General features: G+C 38.4%; 1 protein-coding gene across 1 annotated transcript in view; it reads left to right on the top strand.

The window, feature by feature from the left end:
• RASSF8 (Ras association domain family member 8) overlaps nt 1-17,492 on the top strand; it is a 149,219-nt gene that overhangs the window by 30,356 nt on the left and 101,371 nt on the right. Inside the window, exon 2 of the mRNA XM_023209052.2 lies at nt 6,481-6,574. The gene's annotated coding sequence lies outside the window, so the exon portion shown is untranslated. The remainder of the gene's footprint in view (nt 1-6,480; nt 6,575-17,492) is intronic.

The raw sequence follows: 17,492 nt of genomic DNA on the forward strand, positions 1-17,492 counted from the left end.
ACAGATTTATGATGTCTCCTTTGCCGAATGATTCTACTTGTCTATTCTTCAGGTTTCTTTCCCTCCCAACATTTCTGCCTGTCGGAATATTTTCTCCTAAAACTAAGGCCCAACCATACGTTTTCTTACAATCACTGGGTCACACCCACAGCCATGTTGTTCTTTTCTCGGGGCTTCCTTGGTGTAAACCTTTACTATGTCCTGATTTCACATTTTCTGATGTGTGTTTTATAGTGAAACACAGCTTCTACTACTAATGTGGTTTATATTTGTCTTTTAATCTATAGGCATTTAACAGTGTCTTTCTTTCCCCCCACCCCTCTCTTTCTAATTCAAATTGGAATAATAGAAGACACCTAAATAATATGATGAATACTTATCAAAACTCCGAAGTTGGTTTTCTGAAAAAAGCTCTCTGTTATGTGAGATATTGAAGTGTTATCCAGGAGAAGAAGACTTTATTCAAATAGTCATCTTGTAGCTTGCCTACTAAAGTTGATGAAATTCGTTTTCCAAACGGGTTTAAACAAAAATGATTACTTAACTATTTAAAACACAATTGATCATATCTCTTTCTTATCTCTTCTCGTCTGCCACACTTCTGATTTCTTGCATAATATTTAATAACAAATCATAAGACTAACAAGAATGCATTTCAATTCCTTGTGGTTTATGCATCAGTTTATTAGGTCGGGGGGGGGGGGGGGCCGGGGGGTGGGAGGAAGTATGGTAGAGAGTACAAACATTTGCTAAGAGCAGCACGGGATAGATGAATTTACCCAGTGTAGGAGTCTGGCAGAAGTTTTAAAATGAAGTACATCTGAATTCAAATCAGGGCTCCGCCTTTACTAGCCACCTGAACCTGGGAAGGTACTAAATCTGAAATCTTAGTTTCTTCATGTGCAAAATGGAGACTAGGATTGACCTTCACAAGGTTGTGAACAGTGTCTGAACTGGGCATAGAGTGGTGCCTGGCACTTATTTGTTGAGTGCCTATTATTACTTTTTAATGCCAGGAACTGCATCCTGATCAAGTCACCTAATCTTAACCTCAACTTTGTATAACCTGTATATTGGGAATATTGACATATTAATGTGAAAAAGCTAAAAAAATTACAGTCATATATAAGCATAAAGGGCCTATTTCATGAAGGCTTCCTGGATATCCTCCAGCCATTAGTGATTTCTCTTGTATGAACTGTGCTGTAGCTTTTTTCCAAGTCTCTTTAGTGTTTATCAAACATTTACTTGATACTATTGTTACTATACATTAGTTACATTTCACAAATATTGTAGTTAGTGGAATGAAACCCATATCTTCATCTTTGTAATCCCTGTGGTATTTTAAATATGATAAGAGCTTGGTAAAGGTTTATTATATAAATAATTAAGTTTGATATTACCATTGCTCTCTGTTTTGCAAGCTAATATAGCTTAATAGTATCATAATGGATTTATTTCCACATAATGTCTACCTTACTGTTTCTGTGATCATCTTATTACCCTTTCACAGGGACTGTGTAAAACCTAAGATACCTTCCTTACTAACATTGTGTCTTGCTGTTAGCAGAACTGAATTATATGTGGAGATGTGTGTCTATGTATTTTGATGACAAGGCAAAAAAAACCACCTTAAATGTTCCCACTCTTTTATTGGACAACAAAAATTTAGGAGTAGTTTAGAATTCCATAATATTTATGGTTTATTTTGTGGATGCACAGGGATATCACCTATGAAAATGTGCTACCATAGTTTATTTGTAGTTGAATATTTAGAATTTGAAATGGGTTTTCTCTTTTCAATAAAAGGAAATGTGCTTTTTGAAAAAAAAAAAAAAAAAAAAAAAACAAAAAACCCACACACACAAGAACATTTTGGGAATCTTGGAATCACAGAGTAGAGAGTAGCTGGTTTCCTCCAAAACTTCTAGACTTTTTATCTGACCTATAATACTTAAATAACCAGAGCAATAAACTCTTCTCATTTTTACAGTGGTAGAATTGATTATCTCTCCTGGTGGGCCTAGTTTGAAGGAAGAGAACACACCCAACAATTAATCAGCAGTCATTAAAAAACATCTACAAGGAAATGAAGGGTTTGCATTCTTCTGTTGTTTAAAAAAAAAGCAGAGCCTCTTGGAAACTGGAATTTATTTTGCTCTTGAGTTATTCTTGAGCATTCTATTTTGCTTGTTAGTTTAGTGTTTAGGAATTGCAATAACCTGATATTGTGTTAACATCAATAACTTCTATTTGCATTACTATAAACTATTTAATTTAATTACTTATTACTGCATAACAAGTTGCCCCATGCCTAGAGACCTAACTTCTTCTTCTTTTCTTTTTTTAAACTCTCACCTCGTTTCTTTGGATCAGGGATCCAGGAATGGCTTGGGTGAATGGTTTTGATTCTGGATCTTTAATAAGATTGCAACCCAGGTGTCAGTCCATTTTGTATGTACCCTACATGAAGGTTTGATCGGAGCTGGAAAATCCACTTCCAAGGTGGTTCACTCACATGCCTCGCAAATTTGCGCAGGTTGTTGGCGGGAGGGCTCAGCTCCTCGCCATATGGATGTCTCCATAGGGCTGCTTGAATGTCTGGCTTATATCAGGACAAGTGATCGAAGAGAGCAAGATGGCAGCTACCATGTCTTTATGACATCATTCCACAATATCCTATGGGCTGTCCAGGTTACCTCTGTTCATTGTAGGAGAAGAATACACAAGGGTGTGAAAACCATTGGGGGCCATTATGGAAGCTAGCTACCAAAATAAAAGAATGCTTAATCCTTAGCACATTTTTATAAGTGTCCAATTAATGTTTGAATCACCTTAAGTTTTATCAAAAATAATATAATTGGGTATATACCCAAAGGACTATAAATTATGCTACTACAAAGACACATGCACACGTATGTTTATTGCGGCACTATTCACAATAGCAAAGACTTGGAATCAACCCAAATGTCCATCAGTGACAGACTGGATTAAGAAAATGTGGCACATATACACCATGGAATACTATGCAGCCATAAAAAAGGATGAGTTTGCGTCCTTTGTAGGGACATGGATGCAGCTGGAAACCATCATTCTTAGCGAACTATCACAAGAAGAGAAAACCAAACACCGCATGTTCTCACTCATAGGTGGGAACTGAACAATGAGCTCACTTGGACTCGGGAAGGGGAACATCACACAATGGGGCCTATCATGGGGAGGGGGGAGGGGGGAGGGATTGCATTGGGGAGTTATACCTGATATAAATGATGAATTGATGGGTGCTGACGAGTTGATGGGTGCAGCACACCAACATGGCACATGTATACATATGTAACAAACCTGCACGTTATGCACATGTACCCTAGAACTTAAAGTATAATAAAAAAAAAAAAGTGTTTTAAAAAAAAATAAAAATAAAAAAAATAATATAATTATTGGTGGGGCTTCCCCAATTTTTATCCTCTTCTTTTCCCCACAATTACATGTTGGCGTTCATTGATTTGTGGTCATTTCAAGTATAATAGATACCTGTTTTTCAGACATGTGGTAATAGGAGTATTATATCTAGGTAAAAGGAATCATTTAGGTAAGCAGGACTTTCACTGAGGATAAGCTCAGAACCACTGTACAATCTGCTGCCATTTTGTAAAACCCTCTGAATTCATCAAGCCTTCAGCAGATATTTATCGAGCCCCACTTACGTGCTAGGCATCGAGAATGCAGGTGTCAGTGCAAAGTGTCTCTGCCCTCAAGAAGAGGCAAACATTTCAAATAGTTATTGAAGATCATGGGCTCTGAAGTCAATTTGCTTGAGTTCAGTTCTTGCCTCTCCTGTTTAGCTGTATGACCCTGGGCCGGTTATTTAACCTTTCGATTCTTTTCTAATTATTCCCTTATTACAGATTACCTGCCTCATAGGGTTGTTGTGAAGATTCGATTAACAGTACCAGTGAGTACTAAGTGTCAGCCACTTGAGAATACCTGGAGTGACTAGTTTTGATAAGGGAGTGATGAGGTCATACTTGAGTGGAGTCTTGGAGAATGAGTTGGAGTTTGGCCAGCATAAAAAATATGTAAGGCCTGCACCTGGGATGCCAACTTGAAGGACAGGCAGGGAAACTGAAGTGGGGTGAGGCCGTGTATGCCACGTGGTGGCTTCAGGGGAGACACTGGAGGTGGGCCTGGACAGCCGCAGGAAGGGATGCGAAGGGGCTCGTGGAAAAAACGCAATGCATGCAGTTTCCTGAGACCATCTTCACTTAAGCCTCTTGTTTCTCACTGCCTTCCTAGTACTCCCACACCTGCCAGAACTCATGTTTACATTTGTGGTTAGGAACATTTTGTCACTGCAGTTACCTGACAAACAAAAGAAGGTTGAACTTTTTTGTGGAGACTTTCAAAAGCTCTAGGATGGTAGGATTGGATCTTCACCAGTGACCTGGTGAAGAGTGAAAATGGGCTGAGTAGTTAGGAGGTTGTAGGAGTCGACAGGAGCTGGGGAGGGGGTGCAGGTTCACAAGAGCCCAAGCCCTGACTTTTGTCAAGCTTGGCATTTCCCGGAGACATCCTGAGCACATTACATTCCCAGGGTACCACAGAACTGCTCCTGCTGCCTGCACCGCTCATCTCATCTCAAAGTGAATTTTGCAATTATAAAAATCTAAGAAGGAGAGATTTTAATCTCTGCATATATATTAGTGTCAATTTGAATTACATATGAGAGAATAAGCACCATAATCTTTTTGGCCTTTAAATCTCTGACTCTAGTGACAACCTTATTTTATGGACAAAGATGATAACAATTATATGTCAGTTTTTGAAACTCATTTTCAGCTATCCACTTCCCACTCTCAAAAGTTTTTCTTGAAAACACAACTAAAAAGAGAGATGAGGCTTTACTGAAGAAAAGTTGGTTAGGAAGAGATTTTGATTTAGGTGAATAAGAATACTTTTGACAACCAGGCTAGACTCCAGACAGCTCCCAGGCCCAAGGATGGGAATTAGGGTGGTGGTTAGTCCATTTAGCCTCTTCTCACTTGGTTTTGAATTTGCCACCCAGTCCTCTTTCCCAGCAGGATTGACCCTTCATTGCTTTTTGGATGACACCCTCCACAGACAGGCTCTTTTGCCAAATCCTGTCACCCTCAGATGTGTGTATTTCTTTTAGCTTCTTTAGGAGGTAGGTAGGTAGGTCTATTTGAAGCCAGAAGACTGTAACCCAATATCTGGTATATGAAGATGTAGTAGAAATTCTGTGATATCTAGCTAGCTTAAACCTATATATTTTTATTAGGAAAAAAAATTAATGTGACTGCTACCTTCTTTTTAAGATTTGGAAGCGGGCACTAATGCACCTTTGTGTTACAACTGTAGCACTATGTAAAAAATAATCAGGAAGCCATTGGCATTTTTATAACAACTATTAAGTTATATGAAGTGTGAGTGTAGTAACCAGCTTTGGAGACAAAGTCTTCATTCAGGGATATAGCAGCTGTGCAGGGAGAGCCCAGCTATGAAAGGGGAAACTTTGGACTAACTTCTCCCTTCCTCAGTGGTGTTTGAAATGTGTATATTTTCTTACATTTGCATCAGATTTGGGGTCTGCCAGCTCTTTCTCCTTGTGCTCTAATTTGATATTTCATATTATTTCATGACTAAGAAATTTAAGGATTTTAACATTTGGGGGTGGCGTTTTCTATTCATAATAAAAGTAGTTTCATGTCTGGATAGATTTAAAAAAAAATGGTTGATGGAAGCTGGTCTTGTTGCTAAAGTAAATCTTTCTATAAATAAATGCAGAAACATCTGTGAAGGGCATAGTCTGAATGTGGCAGACATATGAATTGCATCAATTCCCATCTTGTGGCCAAGATTTCTTCCTTGGGCTTTCTTTATAGCTAATGTTGTGGCAAGTTTCACATTCTCACAGCATTAGGCAATAAAATGGTCAAAAGAAACGGTGCCAAGTTACCCACTTTCTTAGGTTAGTCAGTAGTAGGAATTTGTACTCACCAAGGAGAAGTGCAGCGTATTTTTTGTTTTTATTTTTTAGGACCTGAGAGATCGCCTTCAACTTCAATTTTAGCCCTGGCCTTAGGCAATTTTTCCAATTGTAAAACTGCTTTCAAGAAATTAGTGTGGTATCACAGGGAGCTGGGGTCAGTAGAAAAAGAAGACACAAAGTCTCTCCTAGAACTCCATGGGCCAAATGACCTTTTATAGAAACAACTGAAATTCCTTTTTCAAAAGCACAAAAATGCTAATTGAAACCAAACCAAATAAACCCACCCCACAAGAACTGCAATTCAAATAGCTAAGGGGGAAGAGTGGGGATAGCGGAGGAAAATTCTTGGGAAAATTATTTGAAGCCATGTACTTGTATTTTGCTCTTTGGTGATTGTATGTTAAAATGGAATGGTTTAGTATTTTTAAAATAAAAATTAGCCAGGACTGTAAGAACCCTGTGTACCTTTGCAGGTGCCTGTGTAGATCCTCCTAGAATACCTGTGTGGTGCTGTCCTTCCTCAAGACTACCTCGTTCTCACTGGCTGGGAGACTCCTGCGTGCTGAGGTGAGTGGTGCTGAGGTGTACTCCTTACATACATTACATCCTAGAAGAGTAGCACTTTCAATGGCTTTTTTAAAAAATCTTTCAAAGTTTAGGGAGACTTTCATAGGTCATGTTCATTAGTAAACTTAAGAATCATCATTTGTAAGCCCTTTATTTAGAGAAGGACTAAGTATAGTTGGTGATGGTGTCTGTTGCCACTGCAGTATAATTCCTAGGTCCAAATTTGGGTCGACACTAAAAGTATCATAAAACATGCCTTAGATTTCAAGTTTGGAGTCTGAAGCAAAATATTTCAAAGCTGCGTGTCACCACTCTTGGGCTTTCTGAGCACTGTTCTATTAATGCTATAAATTGGCAACCTCTTTTAAAGCAGAGAAGTATTTCTCATAGTGAAAGGCTAGAAAATCTTGATGGCTAACTAGTTTTTCAGACTTTTCTCTATGATAATCTTGGTTAAGTCTGGAAAATCCTATAGCTTGTGTTTCCATTTCCTTAATAATGTCTATTATTGGCTTCATTAAGTCAAGGGGGGCATAAAAATCTCCTTGGGTGAGGATATTCAACTAAATTACGTCTCAGTTTTAGTATGTTTGCTGTATGTCATCTCTTGTCCCTTGAGCATTTAAATTACTTATTGGTCCCAGGAGGGAAAATAATTTGACTTTGTTTGTAATGAGTAAATCACTTATGAATAAATTGTTCACACTTTACAGGTGAATAAACTCTGTGAGGGCACCAGCCAGCATGCTGTCTCATAAATTCCTTAATCTCTCATTTGCAAAAGTTATGTGCATGCGTTTTTAACTAGATGCTGGATCTTGAAGGTCTCATATAAACTGATTTCCCCCTGAAATAAAAAACTAACTTCACAGCCTTCTAATAATTGCTAGATTATATGGAGAGACTGGACTCCTAAAACCGCAAATCCATGTCCTCACCAGTTCAGTCTCCCTTTTGTAGACCCTGGCATGTTGCTTACAGCATTAGCAAAAACCACGACTAGAAGGCCACAAGTGTTGAGAGTCAAAAGATAGCCTGGTTCTAATGAGGCAATTTTGTTCTCTCCACGTGAGAGTCAAAAAGGCCTATTCAGACCCTATGTTTAAGGCCCTGCCTTTTGTAATATGGCCTAAAAAGGAAAAGCATAAGAAAAAAGAAATGTACTATGTAGTACAATTGACTAAAGTTCTTTCTGATAGTCACTTAAATTTTAGTTTTGGCTACCATTACTGATGAAGCTGTGCAATAAAGCTTTCTTTTATACATTAATTATTTTTTATGAAGGAGAATCTATGTGTAAGTTATACCAACAGGAACTGTGGTTGAGGCTTACTGTTTGGGGATTTTGTGTATTTGGGTTTGAACATTTTAGTTGTTTTGTTCCTCTGGATCACTAGTAGTTATCCACTAATACAGGTGGGGATTGTGTGAGTTGCTTGGAGTTTGCTGCTGAAGAGTTTTCATTTTTTGCGGGTTCTTCTCAAACACTCAATATTCTCTAGGTCAGCAGCCTTTAAATTTGATCCTTGACTTACAGAGCAAAGAGACTCCTTTAGCTTACTGGTTTGTTTCCCTTTTTTGAATGAAGTGTTATTTTAAAATGTTGTAAATAAATGAAGGGTCTGCCTAGCATTGAGGTATATTTATATCTGAAACTTAGAAAACTTGTTTGCCTGTGGTGGCTACTGAACCCAGTTTACAGGAGAGGGACTTCCCTAAACCTTTCTGAATGAAACATCCAATTCTAGTCATGTTAACTTTGATGGGCAGCAAAACCAGCTTTGAAGTCTCAGAATTGCTACACTGTAAAACTGTGTTAATTTTTTTTCATGGAGCTAGTTAAAATTGTTAATTTTTTGCAGTCAGAGTATCTTTCTACTGACTCACATTTTTTTTCCATAACGATGCAGCTTCTCTTGAGCTATTTTTCTTTTAGAGCATGTGATATTAGAGAATAATTTACAGTTTATCACAAGAGTGTTATGCTGTGTGAAAAGAAACTTTAAAGTTCATATTTTGTGTAAAAAGACAGATTGGATAAAACAATAAGTTTTACAGATTATTTGCTTCTCTTTCTGTTCTAGATAGGACTGTAATCTTCCCTCATCCCCTCTTTCTAGTACCTTCCCATAAGATGCATTAGTGAAGGGAAAATGATGATAAACAGGACTTAGTTCTATAATAGTTCAAAACTGCCTTGCAAGTAATTTTCCAGTTTCTGGAATGAAACATATGGTAGTAATGTACTGTGCCTCTGGTAATGGAAAATAGTTTAAAAATACTCTCAATATTTTATATTTTAAAGGGTATGTGTACGTATGTGTATGTGAGTGTGTGTGTTTTCAGGTTTTTCTATCCCATGTAGATTTAATGGAATTATTTTTATATGCTTATACCTGTTTTTACAGGTTTAGATAGGGGCATTTTTGAATAAAACTTGTAATGAGGTGTTTATTGTTGTTACAGATAATTTGTGCATGCAAGTTTTAGAAGGCTTGAAATGATCTTGCAGAGAAAACTACTTGATAGGAGGGGGTGTGACATTTTCTGTAGTTTAAGTTGTCATAGTAACCTGCATCAAGACGCATACTTGGAATCCAGGCCTGAAGAATTTCAGTGACAATAAACATTCCAGTTGCATTCATCATCCCTTTTTTGGCCAAGAAAGGAGCCATCCATTGTGACCTAATTATTTTATTTCTGTTTTTAGAAAATGAGTAACAATTTGCATGTTTCAGCACTTTGAAACTTCCCTAGTAGAATAAAAATGAAAAGTTCAGCTGTTTATATTTGAGATTGACATTTTCTGATAATGTATCACAAACTAGTTATTTCAGATTTTGAGATAGGTTTGGCATGATGATTACCTAATGAAATATGAAACAAACAGGATTTGATACTGATTGAAGAAATTGCCATATCCATTGGTTAATGTGCAAGTCTAATATTAAAAATATTGGAATTTGGTTTTTATGAAGCTCTGACTTGAGAATGTTATGACTTCCCTATTATCAGTTTGCTAATATTTTTATGTTATGGAGTTTTGTACTGCAGTCTTAATACAAATATATTTTAGTAAAAAGAATGAGGCATCATTTTTATTAGTGGAGTCAGCTTACTTTGAGAAATTCGTATCCAGACATCATTTTTAGATGTCCTATCTTTCACAAAGGACTGTAGAATATTGTTTCTGAAGAGAAAGCTTTTTTTTTTTTTTTTTTTTGAGATAGAGTCTCACTCTTGTTGCCCAGGCTGGAGTGCAGCGGCCCGATCTCGGCTCACCGCAGCCTCCGCCTCCTAGGCTCAAGCGATTCTCCTGCCTCAACCTCCCAAGTAGCTGGGATTACAGGCATACACCACCACACCTGGCTAATTTTGTATTTTTAGTAGAGATGGGGTTACACCATGTTGACCAGCATGGTCTCGATCTCTTGACCTCGTAATCTGCCCGCCTCAGCGGGCTGGGATTACAGGCATGAGCCACTGTGGGAGTGCTGGGATTACAGGCATGAGCCACTGTGCCTGGGGAGAAAGCTTTTCTTAAGGTTTGATTCTCTCTTGCCTTCTGCAAGATATTGATTGCTAGCCAAGGTTATTCGAAGTTAAAAATTCTCAAACAAAGAACACTAGGAGAAATAAGGTGATAAGAATGAGTATGTGTGGGCATATGCGTATGTGTGTCCATTCATTTAAGGAAACCTGGAAAATAAATAGGGAGAGTTCATGGCTAGTCTAATTAATAAAAAGAAAATCAGAAATCTGTTTACTGGGAAAATGTGAAGGAAAATAACTTCACTCCTGTCAATGTTTAGAGATAATTACTGTTAATATTTTATAGGAAGTATCTATAATTTTGTAAACAACATTCAGGTCAAACTCAGCCAAAGTACTAAAATGGTGAATTTGACCTAAAATTGTATTAGAATTAGCAACATACTTGCTGTTATCAGTACTGTCTAAAGTAGCACTGATGGGCCAGACATAGTGGCTAACACCTGTAATCCCAGCGTTTTGGGAGGCTGAGGCAGGAGGATCACTTGAGTTCAGGAGTTCAAGACCCTGTCTCTGCAAAAAAATTTTTAAAAATCAGCTGGGCACAGTAATTGCCACCTGTAGTTCCAGCTACTCCGGAGGCTGAGGTGGGAGGATTATACCACTGCACTCCACCCTGGGTGACAGAGAGAACTGTTGAAAAGGAGACTAAAAATTATTTGCAGATAATAAAAAGTTCCCAAGGCAATCAAATAAAATGGAGTTTAGTAGGGTTCCACTATAAATCATGTAAATATCATGATCTTTTGTGTATGATAACCAGTTTAAAAATATGAGAAAAAAAGCCCGTTTATAGTAGCAACACAAAATATGCCGGGGATTAAACTTGGTAAGAAACGCAAATGACCTGTAGAAAGGAAACTAGTAAACTTTGCTCTGAAGATGATGAGGAGACTCATGTTTCTGGATAGGAAGACAATTCTTTAGTTTTAGTATTTTATATTGATTTGTAAGTTGAATATAACTCCAAGCAAAATCTCAGGAATTTCTCATAGATCAGTGATTCAGAATTGTTTTACATTTTTATAGAATATATAAGAGCCAAGAAATGTTTATATAGTAAACAAGAATAATGAAGGGAAAGTTGTAATGCTAGATATTAATTTGAAAATGGTATGATGTTGATAAAATAGACAAATACTTGGAGCAGAATGGAAAGCTCAGAAGAATGTTGTATTGATAAAAGTGCCACTGCAAATAATGAATGTAAAAATGTAGTAATGCATATACTAGAAAAGAGTGTATATGAATATCTGATCTTGGGCTTGGGAGAAAGAATGTACTAAAACATAGAAGCAAAGATTAAAACAGAACAATTCATATGTGTAATGATATTAAAAATTAAAATAATTTAATTTTGCTTATATCAAATCACAAAAAGGCAGTCACCTGGGGAAAATATTCAAGTTGTGTATTCAGATTTTTTCTTTATATAATATGTAATTACCTTATAATATTAATATGTAATTACATTGGTAATATACAGTCATCTGTCATTTGACAGGAATACACATTGAGAAGTGTGTCTTTAGGTGATTGTTGTTGAGGTGTGAATATTATAGAGTGTACTTCTACAAACCTAGATGGTATAGCCTCCTACACACCCAGGCTGTATGATAGCCCATGATTCCTAGGCCACAAACCTTTACAGCATGTGACTGTACTAAATACTCTAGGCAATTGTAATACAGTGGTAGATATTTGTGTATCTAAACATATCTAAACATAGAAAAGGTATGGTAAAAATACAGTTTAAAAGACTTAAAAGTGGTACACCTGTATGGGGTATTGCCTAGAATGGAGCTTGCAGGTCTGGAAGTTGCCCTGGGTGAGGCAGTAAGTGAGTGTTTAGTGAATGTGAGGGCCTAGGACATTATTGCACTCTTCTATAGACTTTGTAAACACCGTGTACTTAAGCTGCACATTTATTTTAAAATTTCTTTCTTTTTTTTTTTTCTTTTTTTTGAGACTAGGGTCTCTGTCACCCAGACTGGAGTGCAGTGGCATTGTCACAGCTCACTGAAGCCTTGACCTCCTGGGCTCAAGTGATCCGCCTGCTTCAACCTATCAAGTAGCTGGGACTACAAGTGCCTTTCATCACACCCAGCTAATTTTTAATGTTTTAAAAGTACATTCCACCATACCCAGCTAATTTTTAATTTTTTCTTTTTTTTTGTAGAAACAAGGTCTCACTATGTTGCCCAGGCTGGTGTCGAAATCCTGGGCTCAAGCAATCCACCTTCCTCAGAGGTGGGGTAACAGGCCTATTTTTAATTTTTAAAAATTAAAAATTTTTATCCACTGTGCCCTGCCTATTAATAATTTTTATTCTTTAATATGAAATTAACATTAGCTTACTATGTAACTTTTTTACTTTATGAACTTTTACATTTTAACTTTTTGATTCTTTTGTAATAACACTTAGCTTAAAATACAAATACATCGTACAGCTGTGCAAATGTTTTATTTATATTCCTGTTCCATAAGCTTTTTTCTATTTAAAAAAAATTTTTTTTTCAAACTTTCTTGTTAAAACCTAAGACACAAACACACATTTTAGCCTAGGCCTTCACAGGGTCAAGATTACCAATATCACTTTTCACCTCCACATCTTGTATTGGAAGGTCTTCAGGGGCCATAACACACATAGAGCTGTCATCGCCTATGATAACAATGCCTTCTTCTGGAATATGTCCTGAAGGACCTGCCTGAGGTTTTTACAGTTAACTTAAAAAAAAAGAGGTAGAAATACCCTTTAAAGTATGGATTAAGGGTATAGTAAATACACAAACTGGAAACATAGTCATTTATTATCATTTTCAAATATTATGCATTGTACATAATTGTCAGTGCTGTCATCTTCCAAGACTGGCAGTGCAATGAGTTTGCTTACACCAGCATCACCAGAGACACTTGAGTAATGAATGCATTGTACTGCAATGCTATGATGGCTACGCCATCACTAGGCCGATAGGAGTTTTTCAGATCCAGTGTAATCTAATGGGGCTATATGTGGTCCGTCATTGACTAAAACATTGTTATGCAGTGCATGACTGTATGACATAGTATATAATTACAATATATAACAAATAGAGTTGGTCGGGCACAGTGGCTCATGCCTGTAATCCCAGCACTTTGGAAGGCCAAGGCGGGTAGATCACCAGCCTGGCCAACATGGCAAAACCCTGTCTCTAGTAAAAATATAAAAATTAGCCGGGCATGGTGACGGGCGCGTATAATCCCAGCTAATTGGGAGGCTGAGGCAGGAGAATTGCTTGAACCCGCTGGGTGGAGGGTACAGTGAGCTGAGATTGCATCACTGCACTCCAGCCTGGGTGAAAGAGCGAAACTCAGTCTCAAAAACAAACAAAAACCAAATAGAGTTAATACCCATATTATATAAAAAATTATTGGCCAGGCGCAGTGGTTCACGCCTGTAATCCCAGCACTTTGGGAGGCCAAGTCGGATGGATCACGAGGTCAGGAGATTGAGACCAGCCTGACCAACATGGTGAAACCCCATCTCTACTAAAAATACAAAAAATTAACCAAGTGTGGTGGTATGCACCTGTAATTTCAGCTACTCAGGAGGCTGAGGCAGGAGAATCACTTGAACCCTGGAGGTGGAGGTTGCAGCGAGCAGAGATCATGCCATTGCACTCCAGCCTGAGCAACAGAGCGAAACTCTGTCTCAAAAAAATAAAAAAAAATCAGTACCTAATTTAAAAAATTTGTTTGTGACCCTTAGTGGACATTTCAAAAAAGAATACACATTGATGTAGGCTTAACGATTTGTTCATTTTTAAAACTTAACAAAAAATATATATTTAGCACATTATATTATTGAAGATTCAAAAACATATACATGACGCAAATATAAATAACCTAGACGTAAATGGAACTCATTCATTTAGAGTTGATTTTTATATATGGTGACAGATAGGGGTCCAGTTTCATTCATCTACATTTGGTTAATTTCCCAGCACCATATATTGAAGAGGGTGTCCTTTACCCGTGTATGTCCTTGTTGGCTTTGTCAAAGATTAGCTGGCTGCAAATATGTGGCTTTACTTCTGGGTTCTCTATTCTGTTCCATTGATCTGTGTGTCTGGTTTTATACCAGTACCATGCTGTTTTGGTTACTACGACTTTGTAGTATGTTTTGAAGTTGGTTAATGTGATGTCTTCAGCTTTGTTCTTTTTACTGAGGATTGCTTTAGCTATTTAAGCTCTTCTTTGGTTACAGAAGAGTTTTAGGATTGTTTTTTCTAGTTCTGTGAAAAATGATGTTGGTATTTCTATAGGGATTGCACTGACTCTGTAGATTGCTTTGGGCAGTATGGGCATTTTAATGATAATAATTCTTCCCATCCATGAGCATGGGATGTTTTTGTTTGGGTCATCCTCAGTTTTTATAGTTTTCCTCATGGAGATCTTTCACCTCCTTGGTTAAATTTATTTCTAGGTATTTTGTTTTTTGCTATTGTACATGAGGTTTGACTTCTTGATTTCTTCCTCAGTTCAATCATTATTGATGTGTAGAAACACTCTTTGTTTTTGTACAATGATTTTGTATCCTGTAACTTCATGAATCATTTATCAAATCTGAAGAGTTTTTTGGTGGAGTCTTTAGGTTTTTCTAGGTATAAGATAATATCAGCAAATAAGGATAAGTTGGCTTCCCCTTTTGTAATTTTGTAATTTGTCCTTTTATTTCTTTTTTTCTTTTTTATTATTTTTTTGAGACAGAGTCTTGCTCTCATCCAGGCTAGAGTGCAGTGGCACACTCAGAGCTTACTGCAGTCTCGGCCTCTGGGGCTCAAGCAATCCTCCTACCTCAGATTCCTGAGTATCTGGCACCACAGGGGTGTGCCACCACACCTGGCTAATTTTTGTATTTTTTGCAGAGACGGGGTTCTGCCATGTTGCCCAGCTAGTCTTGAACTCCTGAGGTCAAGCTATCCACCTGCCTTGGCCTCCCAAAGTGCTGGGATTACAGTTGTGAGCCACCATGCACACCCTTGGATGTATTTTATTTATTTCTCTTGCCTTATTTCTCTGGCTAGAACCTCCAGTACTATGTTGAATAGGAGTGGTGAAAGTAGGCATCCTTGTCTTGTTCCAGTTTTTGGGAGAAAATGCTTTCAGTTTTTCTCATTTAGTATGATGTTAGCTGTGGGTTTATAGTACATGACCATTATTAATTTTAGCATGTTGTATTCTTGCAGATTAAAAAACATACACATGACACACATATAAATAACATATACATAAATGTAACTCATTCATCTATAGTTGATTTTTATATATGGTGACAGGGATCCAGTTTCATTCATCTACATTCAGCTATTTAATTTCTCAGTACCATATATTGAAGAGTGTGTCCTTTCCCCATGTATGGTGTGTTCCTTCTGTGCCTAGTTGATGTTTTTATCATGAAGGGATGTTAAATTTTATCAAATGCTGTTTCTGTGTCTATTGAGATGATCATATGGTTTTTATCCTTGATTCTATTTAGGTGATGTATTACATTTGTTGATTTGCATATGTTGAACCATCTTTGCATGCCTGATATAAAACCCATTTGATCATAATGGATTATCTTTTTGATGTGCTGTTGAGTTCAGTGGGCTCATGTTTAGTTGAGGATTTTCGCATCTGTGTTCATCAGGGATATTGAAGACCTCTGTAATTCCCAATTTTGGCAGTGGGAGAAGTAAGATAAGAATGCGCATACAGTGCGACTAGAAGGCAGACTATTATACAGCCAATAAAAGAGTTTATCTACCTGCTTATCTATAGATTTTTTAAACTCTTCAATGAAATGTAAAAATGATAACCTGAAAAGTGACATTATCAGGACATAATATATTATAACCTTTAAAAAAAGAAACAGGGGGGCGGAGCAAGATGGCCGAATAGGAGCAGCTTCAGTCTCCATCTCCCAGCGCGAGCGACGCAGAAGACCGGTGATTTCTGCGTTTTCAGCTGAGGTACTGGGGTCATCTCACTCGGGAGCGCCGGACAATCGGTGCTGGTCGGCTGCTGCAGCCCGACCAGCGAGAGCTGAAGCAGGGCGAGGCATCGCCTCACCTGGGAAGCGCGAGGGGGAAGGGAGTCGCTTTTCCTAGCCAGGGGAACTGAGACACACAATACCTGGAAAATCGGGTAACTCCCACCCCAATACTGCGCTGTAACACCGGCACGCCGGAGATTATATCCCACACCTGGCCGGGAGGGTCCCACGCCCACGGAGCCTCTCTCCTTGCTAACACAGCAGTCTGTGGCAATCTAACGGCAAGGCAGCAGCGAGGCTGGGGGAGGGGCGCCCGCCATCGCTGAGGCTTAAGTAGGTAAATAAAGCCTCTGGGAAGCTCGAACTGGGTGGAGCTCACAGCAGCTCAAGGAAACCTGCCTGTCTCTGTAGACTGCGCCTCTGGGGACAGGGCTCAGCTAAAGGAGTAGAAGCCTGTGAAACGCGAACGACTCTGTCTGACAGCTTTGAAGAGAGTAGTGGATCTCCCAACACGGAGGTTGAGATCTGAGAGGGGGCAGTCTGCCTGCTCAAGTGGGTCACTGACTCCTGAGTAGCCTAACTGGGAGACATCCCCCACTAGGGGCAGTCTGACACCCCACACCTCACAGGGTGGAGTACACCCCTGAGAGGAAGCTTCCAAAGCAAGAATCAGACAGGTGCACTCACTGTTCAGCAATATTCTATCTTCTGCAACCTCTGCTGCTGATACCCAGGCAAACAGGGTCTGGAGTGGACCTCAAGCAATCTCCAACAGACCTATAGCTGAGGGTCCTGACTGTCAGAAGGAAAACTATCAAACAGGAAGGACACCTATATCAAAACCCCAGCAGTACGTCACCATCATCAAAAACCAGTGACAGATAAAACCACAAAGATGGGGAAAAAGCAGGGCAGAAAAGCTGGAAATTCAAAAAATAAGAGCGCATCTCCTCCTGCAAAGGAGCACAGTCCATCGCCAGCAATGGATCAAAGCTGGTCAGAGAATGATTTTGATGAGATGAGAGAAGAAGGCTTCAGTCCATCAAACCTCTCAGAGCTAAAGGAGGAATTACGTACCCAGCGCAAAGAAACTAAAAATCTTGAAAAAAAAGTGGAAGAATTGACAGCTAGACTAATTAATGCAGAGAAGGTCATAAACGAAATGACAGAGATGAAAACCATGACACGAGAAATACGTGACAAATGCGCAAGCTTCAGTAACCGACTTGATCAACTGGAAGAAAGAGTATCAGCGATGGAGGATCAAATGAATGAAATGAAGCGAGAAGAGAAACCAAAAGAAAAAAGAAGAAAAAGAAATGAACAAAGCCTGCAAGAAGTATGGGATTA

This window comes from Piliocolobus tephrosceles, chromosome 10 (genome assembly GCF_002776525.5).
Source record: "Piliocolobus tephrosceles isolate RC106 chromosome 10, ASM277652v3, whole genome shotgun sequence".
Taxonomy (NCBI): Eukaryota; Metazoa; Chordata; class Mammalia; order Primates; family Cercopithecidae; genus Piliocolobus; species Piliocolobus tephrosceles.